The sequence below is a fragment of the Panthera pardus genome, unplaced genomic scaffold, assembly GCF_024362965.1.
Source record: "Panthera pardus isolate Hobbes unplaced genomic scaffold, ASM2436296v1 HiC_scaffold_12, whole genome shotgun sequence".
NCBI lineage: Eukaryota > Metazoa > Chordata > Mammalia > Carnivora > Felidae > Panthera > Panthera pardus.
Genome location: NW_026526677.1, coordinates 101,274,761 through 101,296,052, shown reverse-complemented (window position 1 = coordinate 101,296,052; position 21,292 = coordinate 101,274,761). Strand labels below are relative to the sequence as shown.

The following is a 21,292-nucleotide window of genomic DNA, read 5'->3' as shown; positions in this document are numbered from 1 at the left end:
AAGTCGGGTGCTTAACCGACTGAGCCACCCACGCGTCCCTGCTCAGGTGATTCTCTAAACCATTCTTAAAGATATTCATAGATTCCAGTTACCCTTGCAACAGGCAGTCATGCCCCACACCTAGCACAGAGCCCGGCACCAAGTAGGCACTCAGGCGTTTGCTGAGTGCTCATAAATCGTCCTACCCAGAGGCTCTTATACTCTCATGCCCTGCCACACGTGTGTTCCTTACAGTGTGCTTGGCTGTTGGTTTCTGTGCCCTCGTCTGGGGTGAGGCGCACTGCGAGTACTTTGTTACCAATCATACGGCATCAAGTCCGAGAAGCTTTTATTTGAGAAAGAGAGAAGATCTGAAAGAGAGCTTAGCTTATCATAATGTCTCTTGCACCGCACCCGGCATTTCCGTTTGCTTTTAGCGGGAAAGCAATGGGCAGAGTTACAGCAGGATTGCAGGGCCTGGTGCACGACCTCTGTAGAGGCAGTGGGGGCTGTCTGGGGTATGTAGCTTTTGTCCAAGTGTCCTGACTTAGTCAGGGGGCGGGGGTGGAAACAAGCATGAGCCTTGCCGCTGAAACATTCATTCCTCAACGTGGGGTGGATGGCCAGCTCTTCAGCTTTCTCCTTGCCAGGCCGGATATGCACAGATCCGCCCAGGGGACTGGATGTTTAGCACACTCCTGAAGAACATTTTAATTGTCTGAGTGGGTCTCTGAGGACCTGCCCCCATTAGCATGAGAGTGATTCCTGAAAGTTGCCCAAACATAGCCGTGTCCTAACAACAGGGCGCCGGTGACCTCTGAACCACGTCTCTCTCCATAGCCTTGGCTATTTCAAAGAGATCATTAACAAGGTGGAATTGGGTGCCCCCAGGGTCACAGCACAATATACATTGTTACTGTCTTTTAATGGACTTTCCCCAGACACGGTGATTCTTAAACTGCAGCGTCGGCAGCTGCTAATGCCAGGCTGAGCCACGCTGTCTGCAAGGAGAGAGCAGGCCTGCCAGTCCTGCCAGAGCAGATCTGAGCTTGGGCAGATGGATCGGGCTGAGAGAAAGGAGGAGGGGACGTGGGCTTAAGGGGAGGGGGCACCAGCGGAGAAGCCTGGCAGCCCTCGGAGGTCTTTGTTATTGATTTAGCGTGAGGACTCAAAGTGGCAGGCAGGCAGGTGGCAGGGGCTGGCGGGCGGGGAAGACAGGTGTAGGCGGTCGTGGGCAGTGATTAGCCGGGGTGTTCCAGATGTGGCTGGGGGTGTCAGCTGGTGGTGACTAACGTGGGTGCTTCTGAGGGGCGTGGCGTCAGATGGTGGTTTCAGAATGCAGATGCGAGAGTTCTGGGCCCCCCCTCGCTGCTTCCACACCGCTTCACACGAGTTCTACTCTCCCGAGCATGCGCGTTCAACTTCGTCTTTACTTCCGTGTCGCGACTACCCCCTTTCCTACATTCGTCTCTAGGCCAAGGGCAGGAATATGCAGATTACTCTCCCCCAGCCTTCAGCCTTCAGCCTTCACCCAATTTTGGAGATGATCACACGGACCGAGCGCCCTCGATCGTGTACGAGCAAGTACAATCAAGTACGATCATGCGCGTTCACGTGAGAAACATACCTGGTGGCAGAGGACGTTCATAGTCCACGGTCTTCTTTGCCTGCTTCCTTTTTGAAAACCTGCCTACGATTTTTATAAAAAGATTTTTATCGAAGTAGAATATACACAAAAAGTAAACATAGTAGTACCACTCCCACTGGATCAAGAAACAGATAATTCACAGCACTCCAAAAGCTTTTCTTAGTCTGTTCCAGTCACACTAACTCTGTTCCGACCTTCTTCTCCAAAAGTGGCCACTTGCCTTCAATCACCACAGATTCGTTTTGGCTGTTTCGGAATTAAAAAAAATTTTTTTTAAACATTTATTTATTTTTTGATAAGAGAGAGAGCATGAGCAGGGGAGGAGAGAGAAAGAGGGAGACACAGAATCCGAAACAGGCTCTGGGCCCTGAGCTGTCAGCACAGAGCTCGACGCGGGACTTGAACTCACGGACCGTGACATCATGACCTGAGCTGAAGTCAGACGCTCAACTGACTGAGCCACCCAGGCGCCCCATGTTTCGGAATTTTATATGAATGGACCCAGACACAATGCATTATGGTCTAGCCAGCTCTTTTTGCTCAATGTTTGTATGCAATGTTTGTTCTTTTTCATTGCTGTATACTATTCCACCATCTGAGTCATTCACAATTATCTGTTCCACTATTAAGAAACATTTGGATTATTTATGGATTTGGCTTACGATGAATAATGATGTCCTAATCATTTTAACAGGTATTTTGTTCTATATATGCATCCATTTCTCTATATTTGGGAATGGAGTTGTTAGAATCATAGGGTATGGGTATGCTCAGCTGTAGTAAGCACTGTTTAGTAGAAAGGATTTTGCAAAACCATGTACCATGCCTTGGCCTTGATGTTATGGCACCAGCCCCCTTCCACACCACAGGGGCCCAGGAACTCACCACAAACCAGTCATCACCCACAGCCTCCTGTCTCAGGCATCTTGTTGGACCACTCAGCCTCTTACCCACTTTGACATGTGGCTCTCCCTATTCATCTACTCTTGCGTACTGACCCTTATGAACTCTGGCTCCCTATGACCATTTCAGGCCTTCCTTGCTTCAATGACCCCTTTGTATCTGCTTCTGTGACTCACCGACCAATTAAACTCTTGACTACACTCCATCCCCAATCACAGAGTTCTGGTGTGGCCTCCACAGAGCTCATTCAGGCCAGCCCCAGCTCCTGGCCTGTGTGTTAAGAGTGGGTAGAGCGATCGGAAGTAGAGCTTTGCCATCCCAAGAAGAGAAGCAAGTGAACTGTAAGACAGGCAGATCAATGAAATCGGCTTTTTTCATTATTAATGGGCCCAATTTGTCCTGGGTTAGTGGCTATTTACAAAATTTCAAGATGCCCAGCCCTTTGAACTTCCCTGTGTCCCGACCAGACTTCCTTGCTATGGTGAATGTGTGTGCGTGTGCACGCGTGCGTGTGTGCATGGGCATGTGTGTGATGTGTCTCTTTCTCCCAGCGTCTGTGACTTGCGTGTCTGCAAGCAAGTGCTTGCACCCAGAAGGAGGGTGTGATGAAACGCTGTCACGTGGCTAGCCTCGGGCAGTGAGTCAACGAGCTCCCCCACAGCCACCTCACTGGAGTGGAGGGAACAGGAACCGCCACACTTGGCAACTTGGGCTGTGTCCACATGGTTGGAAACAATCTGTGAAGTGAGTCAGATCCATTGAGAAAACAATTAAGTCAGTGGGAAAAGAAAATCGGTAGGCCGGGTTATTTGGCATGGTGAAAGAAAGCAGCCCATTGTTTGTTCACATTTGTCCCTTTCCAGCTGGTCATTGTGACACTAGCTGATGCTGGGCTTGCCTACACAAGTGCTTTTAACAGTTTGACCCAGACTCTGTCTACACAGCTCTAAAACCGTCCAGCGAGCTTGTCCAGAGTCAAAGAATCAACTATCTGCCTCACTAGTAATTCTGTCCTCAGGACGGTTTTATGGGGATCCCACTGGAAATGATGGCAGACATTTTGGGGCAAGATAGGACTTTGGGGCTGCTCCACCACTTCTGGTGAGTTCCATGTCTGAGGACTGAGTAGCTTCAGGCAGCTCTAGATAATATCTGGCCACTGGTATGGGAGGCAGGGATAGGGGTCAGATGAAGTTCAAAACTGTGAAATCCAGAGATAATCCCCCCAAATCATGCTGACCACCTGTTTTGTTTTCGCTTAGGATTGTTGGGTGAGTGACCCCAGAAGAGACAAACTTCTAATTCCAGCCTCTTGGAGATCATTATCCCAACTCCCGGATTTTTTTTAAGCTTTATTTTTTTTAATGTTTATTTCTTTATTTTGAGAAAGAGAGGGTGCATGCAAGTGGGGGAGAAGGGCAGAGAGAGAGAGAGAGGGGGAGAGACAGAATCCCAAGCAGGCTCCATGCTCAGTGCATAGCCTGACATGGGGCTCGATCCCACGACCGTGAGACCATGACCTGAACCGAAATCACGAGTCGGACGCTTAACTGACTGAGCCACCCGGGCGCCCCCCAACTCCCAGATCTTAAAGGGGAGAAAAGGGAGGCCCAGGGAGATAGAGAGACATACACAGGGCTACACAGGTAAAAAGTGAGTGTTCACTTGGCTAAATTTAATTGCACCTGGCTGTCTCCAGTTAAGGTGCTAATGAACCAGGAGACGCAGATACAACATAGCAACCTGTAATGGACATGTTGAAAAGGAATGGGTTATGAAGTAGAATTCTCTCTTAAGAACTAGGGAGCTTCTCTGAGTCCTTTTTTGGGCACCTTTCCTGTATCCAGCTGCTAGTTACCTGCAAGAACTCTCATCAATCTCCAAAGAACAGCGGTGTCCAAAAGTTGGGGAATGTGTATGATGTGGCTTTGGCTGGAGCATATTTATGACCTGGAGTGTGCTCTAATTGTGCAGATATTCCCATAAATGTTATTTTATTAAGTTGAGCTACAGTAAATCTGTCATCTCCATAAGTAACACCACAGTGAATCTGTAGGTAAGCTCAGAATACTGCCGTGAGCCATGCTGGGCTATTAGCTTCAGTCCAATGTTGTTATCTGCGCAGTTATAGCATCTCAGGGGCAAAACTCAGGCACTGCGTTTACAAGATTTGGTTCCTCATGCATGCCCTTGGCTCCCAAAGACAACAGAAATGGCTACAAAAGACGGAGGCGAGAAAACCAGAGAATGCTGAATGTTTGCTTCCTCTAGCCCGTTTGGAAACAGCTCAGGGCAACAGAGAGTGCTGGAACAGGGAATTCAGCGTCTTGGGTTCTATTGTTACTCTTATGAACTTCTCAACCTAAGGAAGATCCGTTGGTGTGACGGGTCTCACAGCTGCCATCTTGGAAATGGCGGCACAGTAGGCATGCCTCTCCATGGTAAATACCGCAGTCCTGGAAGCCAAGTTGTTGAGATCTCAGGGTGAAAGCAATAATAATTAAGTGTATCTATTACCTGGTCTGATATCCTCTGACCACCACCTGGAGAGGGTCCATAATCCACTATCTCCTTCCCCTGGGGAAAGAAAGGAAAGGAGATTAATGATGTCTCTTCCTCCAGGGAAATTTATGACACATTGATATCCAGGCACTTTGTTCATGAATCTGGATGACTCATGTCTACTTGTGGTGTAGAAGCCAGACTATTGTAAACATAGCATTCCTGAGTATATTAGGAATTTTCCAGAGCTGACAACATTCAAGAACAATCAGGTTCAGCCCTAGTCCTTGCCCCTCAAAACTGATCGCGGGCTCCCAGTTGTGAGGCAGTACAGTGTGTTCAGAGGAAGCAGTCTTTGAAGGGACAAAATTGGGAGGCATTTGCTTTAGCGTTCTGGATTGAATTAGTTGTTATTCATTACAGGAAATCACATTTCATAGTTCCTAAGAAATAAGGCAAACGTTTTTAAGATTTGATTCCATATCCAATAGAATCTCTCTCCACAGCCTTTTCAGAGCATCACTGTAAAGTCCCCCCAGCCCCTGCCATTTTTTTTTTATTAACCTGAGAAGAAAATGAACTGAGTTTGGAGAAGGATGTTAGGCGGACACAAGGGAGGGTTTACAGACCCAGGGAAAATGCACTTGAAGAAAAAATGCCACAAACCGGGGTCAGCAGACATTAAATTATAGACATGCCCATGGTTTGTCCAGATTGGTTAGAACATGTTTCTTTTCAGCAATAAAAAACAAGAGCCATTAACAAGCAAAGATGTTAGATGGAATTAAGTGGCGTTCAAACGATGAAAGGGGAATTTAAGGAGCTAACCTTCCACTGCCCAGGCAGTTTACCCAGTCAATTAAAACACAAGACTGTCTTTCCCACCGTCCTGCCATCAACGGGAGAAAGTGACTCTGATAGGCCACAAGGCTTGGCTGCCATATACCCTCACGCAGCCGTCCTTCCCAGAGCCTCCTGACGGCTTCAGGTGACTAAATGGCCAGCTAAGCACAACACATTTCGATTGAGAATCTTGTGTCTCGTGGTGGTTCCCTGATGCCTCCCTGATGCAAGGCACTGTCGTAGATCACCGCCATCCTACAGGCACGCCACCCAGATAGCAACCACAGGATTGTCAACAGAACGATTCACACACCGGCGTCAGCAGCTAAACGCAGCGCAGTTCGCGACCCCAAGCACGACACCAAGATTCTAAATGGGATGTTGCAGCAGCAAAGATTCTAAAACACAACTGTGTCACTGGGGCATTCAGAGGGTGTCACGACCTGTAACTGACAGGCACACCTGCCCTGGTTTCCCCCTGGGCACAGCATTCTTGCATTCCCCTGGGCCTCCTGTTGCATTGCGGCTGCTTATTTGCATCCGCAAGCAGGGAGCAGGTATCCTGCAGAAATAGTCCGGGAGTGGTGTCTGATTCCCATAGGCCTTTGCAGCCAGCTCTAACGGAATGATTTCCAATATTCAGTTTCTGAGAATTCTAACCATGATAGGCAGACCATGGCAGATCTTAATGACAATAATATCATCTCACATTTTCATGGCATTTAACAGTTTACAAAGTGCTTTCACATACATTATCACATTTAATCCCGGTGAGGTCGATACTCTCTTCTTTTTTTCTATTGGCAGCTTGGTGTAGTGGAAAGAGTGCTGGACCCAGGCAGACGTAAGTTCAAATCCCGGCAATGACCACCCACCAGCTGTCCAACCACAGACGATGTGCTCCCATTCTTCCAGTGTCCTTTTTTTGTACCTGTAAGATGGGGAATCATTTCTACTACCCGTAAGATGAGGTATGCGGTAAGAATTAAACAGCCTATATAAAAACACAGTGTAGGTCCTGATGCATAGAAGCACCGGATAATCGTTACTTTCTATCCACTTACAGAAGAAAACGAAGCTGGAGAGGTTAAGGGAATTGCTCAAAGTAACAGCTAGTAAACGGCAGAACTGAGACTTCATTTATTTTACAAACATTATTGAACACCTACTATATGCCAGTGCCTCAGGCATAGGAAAGTGGATAAGTCCTAATTCTAGTTCTCGAAATGTTCACAGTAGAGTGCCAGAGCCTGAAACGCAAATAATCAATTACAGTCTAGTGTGATGTGAAAAGCAAGACGTATTTAGGGAATGTCCTAAAGCCAGGGGTGAGCCCAGGTATCGACACAGGAAGTGAGTCTTAAGAAGAGGACCCTTCAGAGGAAGCAGCCACGGAGTTCAAGCTGGAATATACATCGCAGGTGGACGCTGCAGCCAAGAAGGGATTCGAGGGACAGGTGAGAGGGAGAGAGGAGGAAGCAAGGGTGGGCAGAGTCAAAGGGGCTCACAGGGGATGCTGCAAGGTGATCCCCTTCATCCAGTCCACACTGGAGCGAACCCATGGGATGACTTCACATAAGGACCCAAGGTGGTCAGATTTGCATTTTTGAGATCGGGGCAGCAATGTGGAAGATCGACTGCAGGAAGGAGATAATGGAAGCAGTAGTTCAATGAGAGATAATGAGGCTGTGAACTAAGAAAGTGGCAGAGCAGACAATTTTGAGAGGTGTAGCAGAGTCAGAATTGACAGGGAGAGGCCATTGATTTGATGTCGAGGCATGAGAGAAAGAGGAGTCAGGAAGAACTCCCAGGTTATTAGCTTGGATGGCCGGGTGAATAGGTGTCCCCCCCGCCCCGACACAGCGGGGAGTGGGCTTGAAGGGTCAATAATGAGTTCATTTGGACTTGCTTGTTCTGGGAGACCTGGGGACATCTAGAAGCAGGTGTGCAGGAGAGGGCTGTGAGTCGGCCTTGGGAGAGAACGGGGGTGCTGTGCTCTGATCTGGGGGTCCCTGGCTTTTAGATGGTGGTTGAAGTTGGACGTAGGCTAAGACCACAGAGCAGGAAGAAAAGAGGGTCATGGAGAGCTCTAGGGAGCACCAACATTCAGGTGCTAGAATAAGGACTGTCAGAGACGCGGAAGTCCCAGGAGAAAGAGGGGCTTAAGACTCCAAGGGAGACAAACATTTTGTGATGGCGCAAGCAGACGGAGGTGTCAAAATCTACCCGGGGTCAAAGAAGATGGAAACTGAAACATGCCTATCACATTCGGAAATTAGAAGGTCACTTTGGCGACTTATTTTAAGATGTAGTTAAGAGAAGAACTTTTCCACTTTGGTTGTTGCTGTTGTTACTATGATCCAGAGTAAGAAAAATGTGTTATATTATGACCTGGGACAAAAGTTTCATGACCAATACTCGCTCTCTGATATTTCAGACTTTTCTATTCTATTCTATTCTATTCTATTCTATTCTATTCTATTCCATTCCATTCCATTCCATTCCATCCTGTCCCATCCCATATGGATGCTCCTTAGTATGCACTAAATTTGCTTTATGGCCAAATAGTGGGCTGCAAGCTGCAGTTTTAAAAAGCATTGGTTTAGATAGATATAATTTTCCTAGAAGAAGAGAAATGTAGGATAAAGGAAAGAACACTGGATTTTGAGTGGAGATACCTGATTCATGGCATGACTCAGCTACTTATTGCCTGTGTGACCTTAGATGTGCCCATTAACCTCTATGTGTCTCTTTCATTATCTGTAAAATTCAGATAATACATTAGCTGTAAAGGGATATTCTGGGGGATCAAAGAAGATAAAATATATGAATGCAAAGAGAGTATGTCTAGAATGGTCTTGGAAAAACTACGACTTTTTAGTCACATTCAAAGAAAGAGCAGAATAATGTCTTATGTGTCCCAGTTGGTTCTAGCTCTCTAACCTGAATCCTGGAGCCATACCACTGCAAAACACACCAAGAACCAGAATGGAACAAAAAAAAAATCAGGCAAAATTGGTGGTGTTGCTACATTTATAAAATACTCTTGTTCTAATACTATTGTAGCCATCTTAGTTTCCTGATTTATATCCAGAATCTAATAGAGGACTTCCCTTAATAAAAGAAGAGCCAATACAGGCAGTTTTTTTTAATGTTTATTTTTGAAAGAGAGAGAGAGAAAGACAGAGGGAGACAGAGAATCCATCCAAAGCAGGCTCTGCACTGACAGCAGAGAGCCCAATGCGGTGCTCAGACTCATGAACCATGAGATCATGACCTGAGCCGTGGTCAGATGCTTAACTGACTGAGTCACCCAGGTGCCTCTACAGGCAAGTTTCCTCACCACTGTGTGAAATGACAGCAGAAAATACTGCAGGCAAACACAGAAAGATGGGATCCCAGTGGCACCTGGGTCCCAGTTGGTTGAGCGTCCAACTCTTGGTTTTGGCTCATGTCATAATCTCACAGTTCATGGGACCACACCCTGCACTGGGCTCCTTGCTGGCAGTGCAGAGCCTGCTTGGGATTCTCTCTCTGCCCCTACCCTGGCACACATTCTCTCTCTCTCTCTCTCTTTCTCTCTCTCTCAAAATGAAAAAATAAACTACAAAAAAAAAAAAAAGAAAGAGAGATCCTTTAATATAGACAATAATCTTTACGAATTCCAGTAGACCAGCTGGTATCACTGTATTAAGGCATAATACAGTAATTGATTTTTATGATTCACTCAACAAACTGCTACATTTTAATACCTAACATATGCGTTGACTTAGGTGTAAGGAAGACAAAGATGACCAAGGCATCATTTCTAACCTCTAAAAATGTGCAAACAGGTGGCTGAGCAGACACATAAATGGATAATTCCAATTAAATGGTACAACTAAAAGAGATATGCATTTGAGTATAATAACATATGAACATACCATGAGAGAAAAAAAGAGCAGCCAGCCCAATCTGGAGTTCAGGGAATGCTTCCTGAAGGTCACCTTGCCCAAGACAAGTCTTGGTGTAAGCATTAACAAAGGAAGCTGGGAAAGACATTTCAGAAAGGCAGAATAGTCTAAGAATGCCACAAAAGTATGAGAACCTGTATAGTGTATACACTATCTCTCAAGCATAAAAAGGCAAGAACAAGCTAGACAACAGAGGTAGGTATGGTCGCCATCTTGGAGAGACTTCCCTACCAAGTTAAGGTGCTTAGAGTACATTGCATTGGACATGGAAGCCATTAATGGGGACCAATCACTCTGGAAGCCTTATGGAGAGGAAGTTAAGAGTAGGTCAGGGACATATTTGGCGATAATTGCAGTGATCCAGGAGAGACATGTTGAGGGCCTGAGGAGCAGTAATAGAGAAGGAAGAGAGGAGTTAGATTTGAGAAATATTTTGGATGCTGAGATTAGATGTGGGGGGTTGAGATCATATGACACTCTACTTCAGAGACCAAAAATGAGTAATACTGACCTATACTGCCCAACAACATTGTCATCCTCAAGTTCGGGGTCCAGTGTGGAAAAATTAAGACAAGTCTGTTGTAAGCACTTGTAACACAAGGTTGAAGATGCTAAGTGTTGAAACAGAGGTGTAGACACCTGGCTGTGGGAGTCAGAGGAAAGAGGCATAAATTCCAGTTGAGTTATCCAGACAAGGCTTCATGGAAGAAGTGGCCTTCAAAGTGGGCTTTGAAAGATATAAAAGATTTCACCATGAGTTCATAAGAGGAGAGGGCATTTCTGGTGGAGGAAGCATCCTGAGCAGTCATTGGGACAGGGAATGGTGTAGTCTAGGGACAATACCACAGGCTCTGGAGTTACACAAGCCTGGGCTCAAACAGCTCTGTCATATTCTAGGCAGAGAGTTAGGGGTAAGTTACTTCGCTCCTCTGAGCCTCTGTTCCTCATTTGTAAAATAGTTATAATTATCATTTATCTTATGGTTCCTCTATTTAATGAAATAATGTATTTAACTGTGTTTGACTCAAAGCAAGCCATCAGCACAGTTAACTGCTATCCTCTTATCATGGCAGAGCAACAGGGAGTGGGGGCTGAGGCAGGGTATGTCATGTAAGGGAGAATGCATATGGTGCAGAACAAAATGGAGAGGGAAAGTGGGTCAGAGAGCCTGGGAGAGACTGTGCAAGGCCTTGAGTGCTAGACTAAGGAATTTGGACTTTACTGGGTTGGCAGTTGGGAGCCACTGAAGATTCACAAATAGGGCTGAAGAGTTGAGCTGCGTTGACTGAGATTAATAAGTACCCATACGAAAGATGGTTTGGAGGAGGAAGGGATTGAAAACATGACAATCATTTATGAAATGATTACAAGAGCTCAAATGAGAGGTAATGAAGGTCTGAATTTGTGTAGTGTCAATAAGAATGGGGAAGAGATATTAAACATGGGGGAATTTGTTGAGGTAAACTAAGAGGAAATATCAAATACCCAAATTTCCAATCAAGGTTACTGGAAGGAGCACCAACAAATATTGGGACAGGAGTTGTGAGAGTCAGGAAATAGACAAAATGGTGGCCTTTTTGAAAAACTGAAAAGTTTTGGGGGTTGCTAATGATCTCAATATTCCTTCTCCGCCATGCTGTATAGATGGCTACCCGGCTAAAGACTTCATTTCCCAGTCTCCCTTGCAACAGGTGTTGCCATGTGATTAGGTTCTGACCAATGGGATGTAAGCAGAATGATATGTGCCACTTCCAGATCATTCCCTTAAAAAGAGTCACTTGTTTTCCATTCTTCTTTCCCTTTCCTAAAGGTCTATATAGGAATGGAGTAGTGAGCCATGCAGGCGAGGGCAACCTCCAAAGCATTAGGATTAGAACAACAAGGGGCCCCAGCAGAGCTGTGCCTCTTACCCAGACCTCTACCAGCTCAGATTTTCACATAAAAGGGAAACACAGCTTAAACAGTCCTCTAATAAAGAGACAATGAGTTTGGTGTATAGTAGAAGGCAGAGGTGGCCAGGAGAGGTCAAGCCTGAACAGTAGGTATAGAGATGGATCCAGGGTGTAGACAGGGATTTAAGAATCATGTGAGTCATGATGATGCTTGAAGCCATGTAGTGAGTGAGATTGCTCAGGGAAGCACTGGAGAGAGAGGAGAGGTGAGGACCACAGGGCACCCGGACAGCATGTTTGCTCAGGTGGGAGGGAAGGAAGAGGAGCAGGGACTGAAACTGAAATGGAGGCAGGTGCACAGTGGCGATGAGCTGAGAAGGAGGAAGAAGAGACAGAAGAGAATAATGGCAGGGTCATCGGGAGAAATTTTTTTCCTTGATGAAGAGTGGCCAACAATGTCAAAATCTGCAGAGGACAAGGGAGGTAAGAACTGAGAAAAGGCCACAAAATTTACGGAGATTAGAGTATACTTAGGACAGGAAGCAATCAAGAAGAAGTCAAATTATGTTCAAAATAATGTGCTTAAGAAGCCTGGGAATTTATTATTTTTTATTATTTATTTTTTATTTATTATAATTTATTATTTATAGTAAAATGCAAAGAGTTCAATCAATCTAAAATTATTTTTTAAAAAGTGTAAGGCAAATAATATATGTAGAAACATCTCCCTCTGGGAGGTAGAGCTTAATCCTCCCTGTCCCTCAGTATGGGCTGGACTTAGTGAGTTGGCTTCTACAGAATAGGATGCAGAGAGGGGAAAAAATAGTAACTTTAGAGTGGAGAAACCTGGCGAATACCTCCCACCTTACCCAAATGGTCAAGGTCAACTACATCAGTGATAAGTCACATGGATATAATGCGCCCTTGTGTGATGTGTTGAGAAGGGCAATTCAGCTCTGTGGTGGTCTTTCCCAAAACCCATAACCTCAGCCTAGAATTGAGGAAAACATCAGACAAACTCAAATTGAGAGACGTTCTACAAAATACCTGACCAGTATCTTCAAAACTGTCTAGGCCATGAACAACAAGGAAAGACTGAAAAAGTGACACAGACCAGCAGCTATGGAGACTTGATGATCAAACGTTATGTGGATCGTGGACGGGATTCTGGAACAGAAAAAGAAAGGGTATTACTGAAATCTAAATAAAGTCTGGAGGTTAGTTAACAGTATCGTACCAACATTACCTTCATAGTTTTGATAAATATACCACAGTTATATAAGATGTTAAAATAGGGGAAGCTGGGTGAAGGATATCCTCTCTATTCTTAACTATCTTTGTAACTTTTCTGTAAATCTAAAATTATTTCGGTATAAAAAGTTTGGCGGGAGGGAGTTGTTTTGTTTTGCTTTGTTTTTTGAAGGAGTAAGTCACGGGCAGAGCTAGGTCCTTACTAGGACTAAGTAAGTTTGCAATAGGAAGTATCTGGTCTCCCACTGCCCCACCCCCCACCCAAGAAAAACTTTCCGTTAGTCCATTATTACAGTACAATGGAATGTTCAATTTCACACTGTGTGTGACATTCCATGCCAGCTAGAATAGTTAATGCAACTTTACATTTATGACTCTGCTTGGGTGTGAATTATTGTGTTTATGAAAATCTCCATATTAATGTCTGATTGTAAATCATTCTGCCGGCTCCTTTATTAATAGCTCAATTCCCACTACTCACTGCTGCAAGCCATTCAAATTACGGCAACCGTACAGGAAACGGGCTGCTTCCCATTTGTTTCCCATCTAAATTTAACCATCTTGGGCTTTGCTTTAAAGCCACTGTTCCTCAGAATTGTTCAAGCCAGACATGTTTGACTGTGTTCATTGGTGAAGTTAAGGCAGCGTGTCTGAGGGGTAGTTTATTACTCTCTGTGTCTGGATTTCCTGCTCTTCAGAAGTGATCTGGGCACAGATCCTGGTGGTGTTGGTTCAAACCCTGGCTGTGTTACTAACTGGCTGTGCGATCTCAGCAAGCTATTTAGTCTTTCTGGGTCCCGGTTTCCTCATCTAAAGTGGAAATCATAACACATCATTTTTATTTGTTTATTTTTTTAATGTTTATTCATATTTTGAGGGGGGAGAGGGGCAGAGAGAGAGAGAGAGAGAGACCCAGAAACTGAAACAGGCTCCAGGCTCTGAGCCGTCAGCACAGAGCCTGATGCGGGGCTCAAACCCTTGAATCATGGGATCATGACCCAAGCCAAAGTCGGATGCTCAACCAACTGAGCCACCCAGGCACGCCAATCTGAGCTATTGTTTTTAGAGTTGGTATGAAAATTGAGCGTGATGTTGTTAGGAAAACTGGTGGTGTAGTTGTGGCAGGTAGGAAGCTCTTGGTGGTCTTTTTGTGATGGGAATTATACTAACAATAATGATAGTATTAATGGTGGGTATAGCTGAAAGAATTTAGGACTGGCATCCAGAAGGTCTGGGTATAGTTCCAGTTTGTCTATAAACTAGAGTTGTGATCTTGGAAAAGTCACTTTATATCTCTGGCTCTCCGTTTCCCCAGGTGTAAAATGAAGGAGCTGCCTTTCTTAAGCATCTCTCTTCCCCAGGCTAGTATTCCAGGCTCTACGTGTGCAACAGTCACCCCTAAAATGTGTGCCCACCTTCATTCCTTTTTTCCATCCCTTCCCCAACCACCGCCGGCTCCTCGGGTCAGACGGCTCAACTGGAGGCTACAGAATATTCAGGAAGTGGCCAGCCTTGGCTTTGCATTTTCAGGCTTCCTCACACGACAGCTCAAATCAGACCCCCTACCCCAGCCCCCTTACCGGCAGGAGGGGAAATATGAAATCTCAGCAGGCAAGGAGGTTTTTTATGCTTCTGTAAATCATTAAAGTGGCCAATATTTCCCTTTGCTGCACTTCTCCCACCTCACAATATTTTTTTTTCCTGCAGTGAAATCCATTCGCCCAGCCTGGAAATGTGGTCACTTTATAGAAAATCTTTAGCTTGTACCAGCACAAATGGATGGGTCTTATTTCCTGTCTACAGTTCATGGTGTTGCAAAGGCACTGCCAAAAACTATTGACTGAGACATAAAAGCAAGAAATGGATGGAAATGAACGTGGGCACGTTCGCGTGTACATTTACAAACACACAGAGCCGAACATGATCAAGTCTACACTTAAAGGAAGAGATTCCCTGAAGGGACGTCCTAATTCATAACTCAGCCCCCTACCCTGCCCATGTTCAGAATCTATCTCACGCTCTGGAGGAGGGAGAAGAGGGTAGGACCAGGCAATGTGGTTTAGATACTGGGGAAGGAACTCGGTCCCCAGTAAGTCTCCCTGATCCCTGTGCCATGATGCTGGAAATAACACCCTTAACGATCCATCCATCTTGTAATTTCAGAAGTAGAGAAAAACATTCAGAATCCTCTGCGATTCTTTTTTTACTAAAATGATACTTCCTAAAAACGACTGCACCTTGCCTTTTAAGAACGAGCTTTGGGGTACGTGTAATGCCATATACGATTTTCACAGATTTCTGAGGGAACTGTTAGCACCCCCATTTTACTGATGATGAAGCTGGGGTCCTCAAGGATGAGGTGAGGCATTCGACATCACCCAGTTAGGAAATGGGGCAGTGGGGACCCCAGCACACTCGCTTGAATTCAGTCCCGGTGTTCTTTCCACTCGGCCACATTGCCACCTGGCAGTACCCTGAAGCAGAGGGGCAATCACCCACAGGAACTCAGCTTCCTTCTGATCACAAGGTTTGTAATCTGTGGGAAAAGAGACGGAGCCCGAGAGGCAGGGACCCGGAGGCACGGATGGAGCCGCGGGACTCACAACAGTGAGCAGCAGTGGGGGCGCGCCTGTCGCTCACTTTCCTCACCGGATCTGGAGAGCCCAGTACGTGCTCAACAACACCCAATCTCCCTGGACACCGACTTACTCCCTGTGTGATCGCTTTGTGTCCCATTTCCTCATCTTTCGAGAGGGAGTCACAATACTGATTTCACAGAGTATTGCGAGGATTACTGAGACATCTAATAGAGAAACGTGTTTCATTTCTTCCTTCTCCCTCCCTCCTCCCTCCCTCCACCCCTCCTTCTACCCCTTTTTCCCTCCACCCCTCCTTCTACCCCTCCCTCCCTCCACCCCTCCTTCTACCCCTTCCTCCCTCCTCCCTTCCCTCTTTCCCACCCTCCTCTCCCTCCCTTGTCCCCTCCTTCTTTCCTTCCCTCCTTCTCTTTCCTTCCTTCCCTCCCTCCTCCCCTTCCTCTTTCCCTCCTTCCCTCCCTCACTTCCTTCTTTCCTGCCTTCTTCCTTCCCCCCTTCTTCCTTTCTTCCTTCCCTCCTCCCCTTCATCTTCCCTTCCTTCCCTCCTCCCTCCTCTCCCTCCCTTGTCCCCTCCTTCTTTCCTTCCTTCTTTCCTTCCCTCCTTCTCTTTCCTTCCTTCCCTCCCTCCTCCCCTTCCTCTTTCCCTCCTTTCCTCCCTCACTTCCTTCCTTCCTCCTTCCTTCCTTCCTTCCTTCCTTCCTTCCTTCCTTCCTTCTTCCCTCCCTCCCTTCCTTCCCCCCTTCTTCCTGCCTGTCATCCTCTCCCTCTGTCTCTGCACTGTTTGGTAGCTTTGGACCCAAATAACCTGAATTGAGTCACTTGAGGAGCTTCAATTGTCTGCTGGTCCCTCACCCCTGGCCCACCCCCACTTCCTCCACAGAACACTCAGCTCTTTCCCTCCAGGCGATGTCCTCAGGGAAATGCTGGCCTCCCTTGCAGCCAGAGGCCAACAGGCCAGCCCAGCACAGGCCACGTGTCATTACACTGAGGGGCCCCCTGCACAGTCTCGTCTCTGGCAGAACCAACATTCAGACCAGGTGGGCTGCCCGCTGTGCCCAGCCTGCCATCGGGGAGGCCTTCTGCCCAAGGTCAGGCTGCAAGTTCAGACTGACCCAAGCTGCTGCCCTGTTTCCTCCTGCCACACCTGCGACCTGCCCAGAGAAGTCACCTAGTGCATGGTGACAAAGGCCCCCAAAGAGAGGCAGGGCTCAGAGCCAGTGCTCTGAGGGGCAGTGAGATTCCCCTCGTAGAGGGGAAGGGGCCACTCGGTCCCCAGCACAGTGACACCCCCTTCTCAGGGCCGGATGCCACCTCGGCCCTCTGCCCCCAGGTGCGTCTGAGTGTAAATAATCCCCACCTCCGCCTGGGTTCCCGCCCCATCACCCGCCCTTCCCTGGACTGTACGAACTCCCTGGAGGTTAGGGGACAGTGGCTGTTTTCCTTTTGTTCCTCCTTAGATGTTCTGTTTGTTGAGCGAATTGTTTTCTTCCAGGCTCCGAGCTGGCGGCTGACACGGGCTCACCCGCGCTAATTAGCTAGGCCAGCTGGTGCGTTGGGAAGGTTTTTCTGTGCTCCTCGGTATGCGTTTCCTTTTTTAAACATGATCAATACCCTCTCCGGCTGGGCTCCCTCACACACTCCCCATTGTTCTCCCGTTTGCATTGTGCCCTAGTCCTGGTCAAGGACTCAGGGAGCCTCAGAAGACACGCTTTTCCCTGAGGCTGGCGCACAGCCTGCAGCCGGGGAGAGACCGCACAGCAGATGTGGCTCGACCTTCCCCTGCTCCCGTGCCCGCAGCTTGGAGCAACTTTCAGTAGCTCTGGACGACGGCCCGGGGAGGCCCAAGTGGATGCCGAACGGTTGGGTAAAGAGGAGAGATTGCTGTGTGGCTCCAAGCAGATCCCTTGCCCTCTCTGGGCCTCTCCTTCCTTGTTTGTGAAGGGAGGAGTCAGTTTCCAGTTCTCGTGTGAGTAGCCTAGGCCTGTAATTTTCAGAAGTCTGAAAGGGGCATCCTGAGATGCGGACCCTTCTAGAGGGAGGGATATGAGGACAACATGCTCACCACAGGACCTCAGCTTGCTCCCCACCTCGGTCCTGAAGGAGGACAATGCAACCTTTTCTAGGTGGACACTCAGAGAGACCTCAACCCCACAGTGGCAGCCTGAGGCCTGACCCTCCCCTATGGCTGGTCCTGCCGTCCTCACAGCCCACTGGGGTCCACTTGCTTATTTCACACAAGAGACTCTGAGAAGATTCTCTGACGTCCCCCCTTCTCCTAGTCATCCAGCTGTGGTGACTGGGTAATCCCTGGGTGCAGAAGCTGAGAAATGTCTTCAACGTGTTTTTGTTTTACACGTATTTTTTAATAAACAGATGCTAGTTCAAATACGGTTTTACTGACAACTCATTCTGGGGCTTAGCTTTTTTCTCCCGCCTCCTTCAGATTAATAGTGTCTTCTGAAAATCACTGACAGACCAGGTGCTGGAGAGATTTTTCTCCTTTCTACCCAAGGTCATAATATTTTTCCCGTTTTCAGAAAGCAATAGTGATGATTTCTCATTGTTACGGAGAACTTAGTATGTGCCAGGTATTGGCACATGGCATGAGCTATTTTGTTAATCCATATGATGCACTTATGACATCCTCATTTTCTAAGACTCAGAGAGGTGAAGGAATTTGCCCAAGGTCACACAGGAAGTAAGCTGGAGAACCCAGAAGCAAGCCCTGGCCTTTCTGACCTCGAAGCCCCTTCTCTCTTGGATCTTCTCCTGGATGTCCTGTTTCAATGCCCCATCCCTGACTGCTAAGACGTTCATCACATCTGATGACAACATCAAAGAGAAGGGAAGACACTGGCCTCAATGTCAAGTCCAGGTTTCCAGCCCTGACTCTATGGTCTTGTACCAATTAAAAAACAAAACAAAACAAAACAAAACAAAAAACACCCTCAAAACCCCAGTAAGCTCTCCAAGCTTCTGTTCCCTACTTCACAAAGATACCATGAAAATGAAATAAGATAATAATCATGAAAATGCTTTGAAAACTATAGAGCTCTCTCGGAATATCCAGTAAGGTATTTTGTTCTGACACCCGCCAAGACGGAGAACCACATTAATTCTCCAGGCATGGAAAAAGTCCTCCCCCGTCCCTTAGTAACGCCCGCCTCCAGGTCCCTGCCGTCAGCCCCGCTGCCCGCCCGTCCCACCCCCCACCCGAGGAAGTGTGAGAATGAAGCCCCCCCACACCCCCCACTCGCCCCCGGCACTGGGCTCTGCAGCAATCTGCAGCTCCTTTACTCCCAAGGCTCCCTCTGGACTTACAGGAGCCTAGAGTGGCTGAGTCAGCTGCATTTTCTCCCGTCTCAGGGCTCCCTTAAACCTGTTACTGAAATTGGCTCCCTGGTACCCGCAGGTCCGCTTGCCATCCAGCAAGTCCCCCGGGGTGGCCCCATTAATCACATTTGCTCTCTCTCTCTCTCTCCTCTGGCTAGCTGGGAGGACAGCAGGTAGGTGAGCCAAGCGTCCGCAGGTGTGGGTTGCGTGAGCCTGTGTGTGTCCCCCGGGAGCGCGGGGACTAAGTTCTCCCGCAATAAAAGTGAGTTAGTTGCTGCCTTCCTGATAACCATAATCCATCCCACTTCTCCCAAGGAAGTGACAGGCCCCCCGGGTGATGCATCTCCAAGACTGGGAGAAATCAGCTATTTCAGTCCCTTTTCTCGCAGAGGCAGGCTCCCAGCGCTATCTCGCGGCGGCCTGCCGGGCCCCTCTCCCATGCTGTTCGCCAGTTCCCGGGCTCCCCAAGACCATCCACGTGAGCTTAGGAGCTGGAGAGACACCCCACGCTGCTCTGCCGGGAAGCTGGCCCTCTCAGAGGTGGGGATATACCGGATGCTTTCAGGGGTTTCCAACCACTAAAGTTCATCCTGACAGAACAGCCTGAGAGAGTCCGCCTCCCGCCCTCGTGGAGGCCTGGGGGCACAGCCCGGAGAGGCCCTGCCACACGCCTGCAACGCTTCTTTGAAGTCCTACGGGAAGTCCCTTGACTTTTGCATTCCATTCCATGATGTATACAAATGTTGAAGCCCACATCTTCAAGTAACAGGGATCGTAGACTTGTTTACCCACGTCATCTGCCACTGCGTACCCCGGGAACACGAGGACTGAGCAGAGAAGCGCGTGAAATAATGCAGCAGGACTCCTCCCCAGACTTCTGAAGAAGATCCCGCGTCTGTCTGCTCAGCTCTCCTGTCTTCTGTCCAGACGGCAGGATAACAGGGAGAACCGAAGAACTGGGGGAGCCACAGAGGCCACACCGGTCCACGGTGTCCGGTTGCTTCCAAATGTTTGTTGAATGAATACTCTTCCTTCTGGCCTTAGCTCCACCTGCCCATGGAGCGTCACATCCTAATCAGACAGAGCCTTTTCCTCAGCTCGAACCCCGCTCCAGTAACAGCACAGGCAGCTTTATTATCCACCCACATATCATTTGCGCCTGCCTCGGAGAGTGGAAAGGAGCTTCTTTATAAGCTATGAAGTTCCTAGAAGAAATGACCCTGAGAAGTTCGGGGAAGAAGAGGCGATAGTTTTTTCCAATTCAAATTGTCTGGAGGGAAGGCCAGTCATGAGGAAAACTGATGTTGGGATTGAGTGGGTGAGAAAAAGAGAAGTCAAGGGACCTTAGAAAATGAGAGTGAGGAGAATTGATTTGACCTAGAGGAAGCCTTTTTGGATGATCAAGGGGATCCCACCCAGACTGGACAAATAGGGATAGCGGGTCCCTGGAGGAAGTCCCCAGAAGTCAGGTAACTAACTCCACATAGAACAATTTCAAGGCCCGTCCGTCCTGGAGACAGGGGGGCTGGAGCAGGCGATGTGGGGCAGCGTCCGCCAGCCCCCTCCCTCCTCCTCCTCTATCTGCTACGGTCCCCAGAAGGTACCACTACAGGCGAGATAAATTATGGGACGCAAAGGCACGACCTGATATAATATTTGCAGTATTTCTTAGACAGACAAGGGAAACATCCAAGTCTGTGATTTCGCTTGAGACAACAAAGCCAAACCTTTATCACACAAGCATACGCGGAAGCCAGGAGTGAGAGAGCTGTAAACATCTCAGAGCAGCTCAGCAGACAGCCCCACATGGAGACACATTTCAATGGGGGTGGCCGGGGTGGGGAGGAAGGCTGGAGCTTGCCAAGTCACAGGGTTTTGATTTGCAGGGAGCGCAGGGTGGATATTTCAAATCATTTCTTTTTCATTAGTACCTAATCTCCCAGCTGTTCTCCGAGCCCTGGCTCAAATGCTGGGAAACAGTCAGCCTCAAATGTAAAAGCCACAGGGCTCCTTTAAATTATGTTGTCTTGCTACATTGGTGTGTCCTGTCAGCCCAAACTCCTGTATAGCTTCTGGGACAAGGGAATTTGTCTGATGGTGAATTTAAAGGAAAACGAGCCTTTTTTTTTTTTTTTTTTTTTTTTTTAATCAAGGCCACTTACAATTAAACATAGCTTGGGCTGTGGTCTTATTTGAAGGCTCAGGAGTTCGTGAGGGAGGTTATTTTACAGCCGGATCAGAGTCCCCAGTCTCTTTTGCAACTGTCCAGGCTGTGAGGTCTGAAGTGACCGTGAGCTTACGAGCATCAGGGGAAATGGAACCAATATCTGATGCCTGAATCCCAGATGAAACTTCATTCTATTCACATTAATCAAACGCTCTGTGATGCAA

The 21,292-nt window shown here is 47.6% G+C and overlaps 2 long non-coding RNA genes across 5 annotated transcripts; one reads left to right on the top strand and one right to left on the bottom strand.

The window, feature by feature from the left end:
* Nucleotides 1-311: 311 nt before the first annotated feature.
* On the bottom strand, nucleotides 312-6,724 carry LOC109278612 (uncharacterized). The gene is made up of 3 exons (XR_002085760.2): nucleotides 6,627-6,724; nucleotides 5,048-5,107; nucleotides 312-1,873 (listed from the first exon to the last, which is right to left on the bottom strand). It is a non-coding gene; the product is annotated as an uncharacterized LOC109278612 (long non-coding RNA).
* Nucleotides 3,433-15,675, top strand: LOC109278611 (uncharacterized). 4 transcript variants are annotated; one of them, XR_002085757.2, is made up of 5 exons: nucleotides 3,433-3,631; nucleotides 6,683-6,846; nucleotides 6,942-7,332; nucleotides 12,795-12,937; nucleotides 14,287-14,637. It is a non-coding gene; the product is annotated as an uncharacterized LOC109278611 (long non-coding RNA). The 4 variants fall into 4 exon arrangements; XR_002085758.2 differs by having other exon boundaries at nucleotides 3,435-3,631; nucleotides 7,214-7,332; XR_002085759.2 differs by lacking the exon at nucleotides 6,942-7,332 and adding an exon at nucleotides 14,679-15,675 and having other exon boundaries at nucleotides 3,437-3,631; nucleotides 14,287-14,376.
* The last annotated feature ends 5,617 nt before the right edge of the window (nucleotides 15,676-21,292 follow it).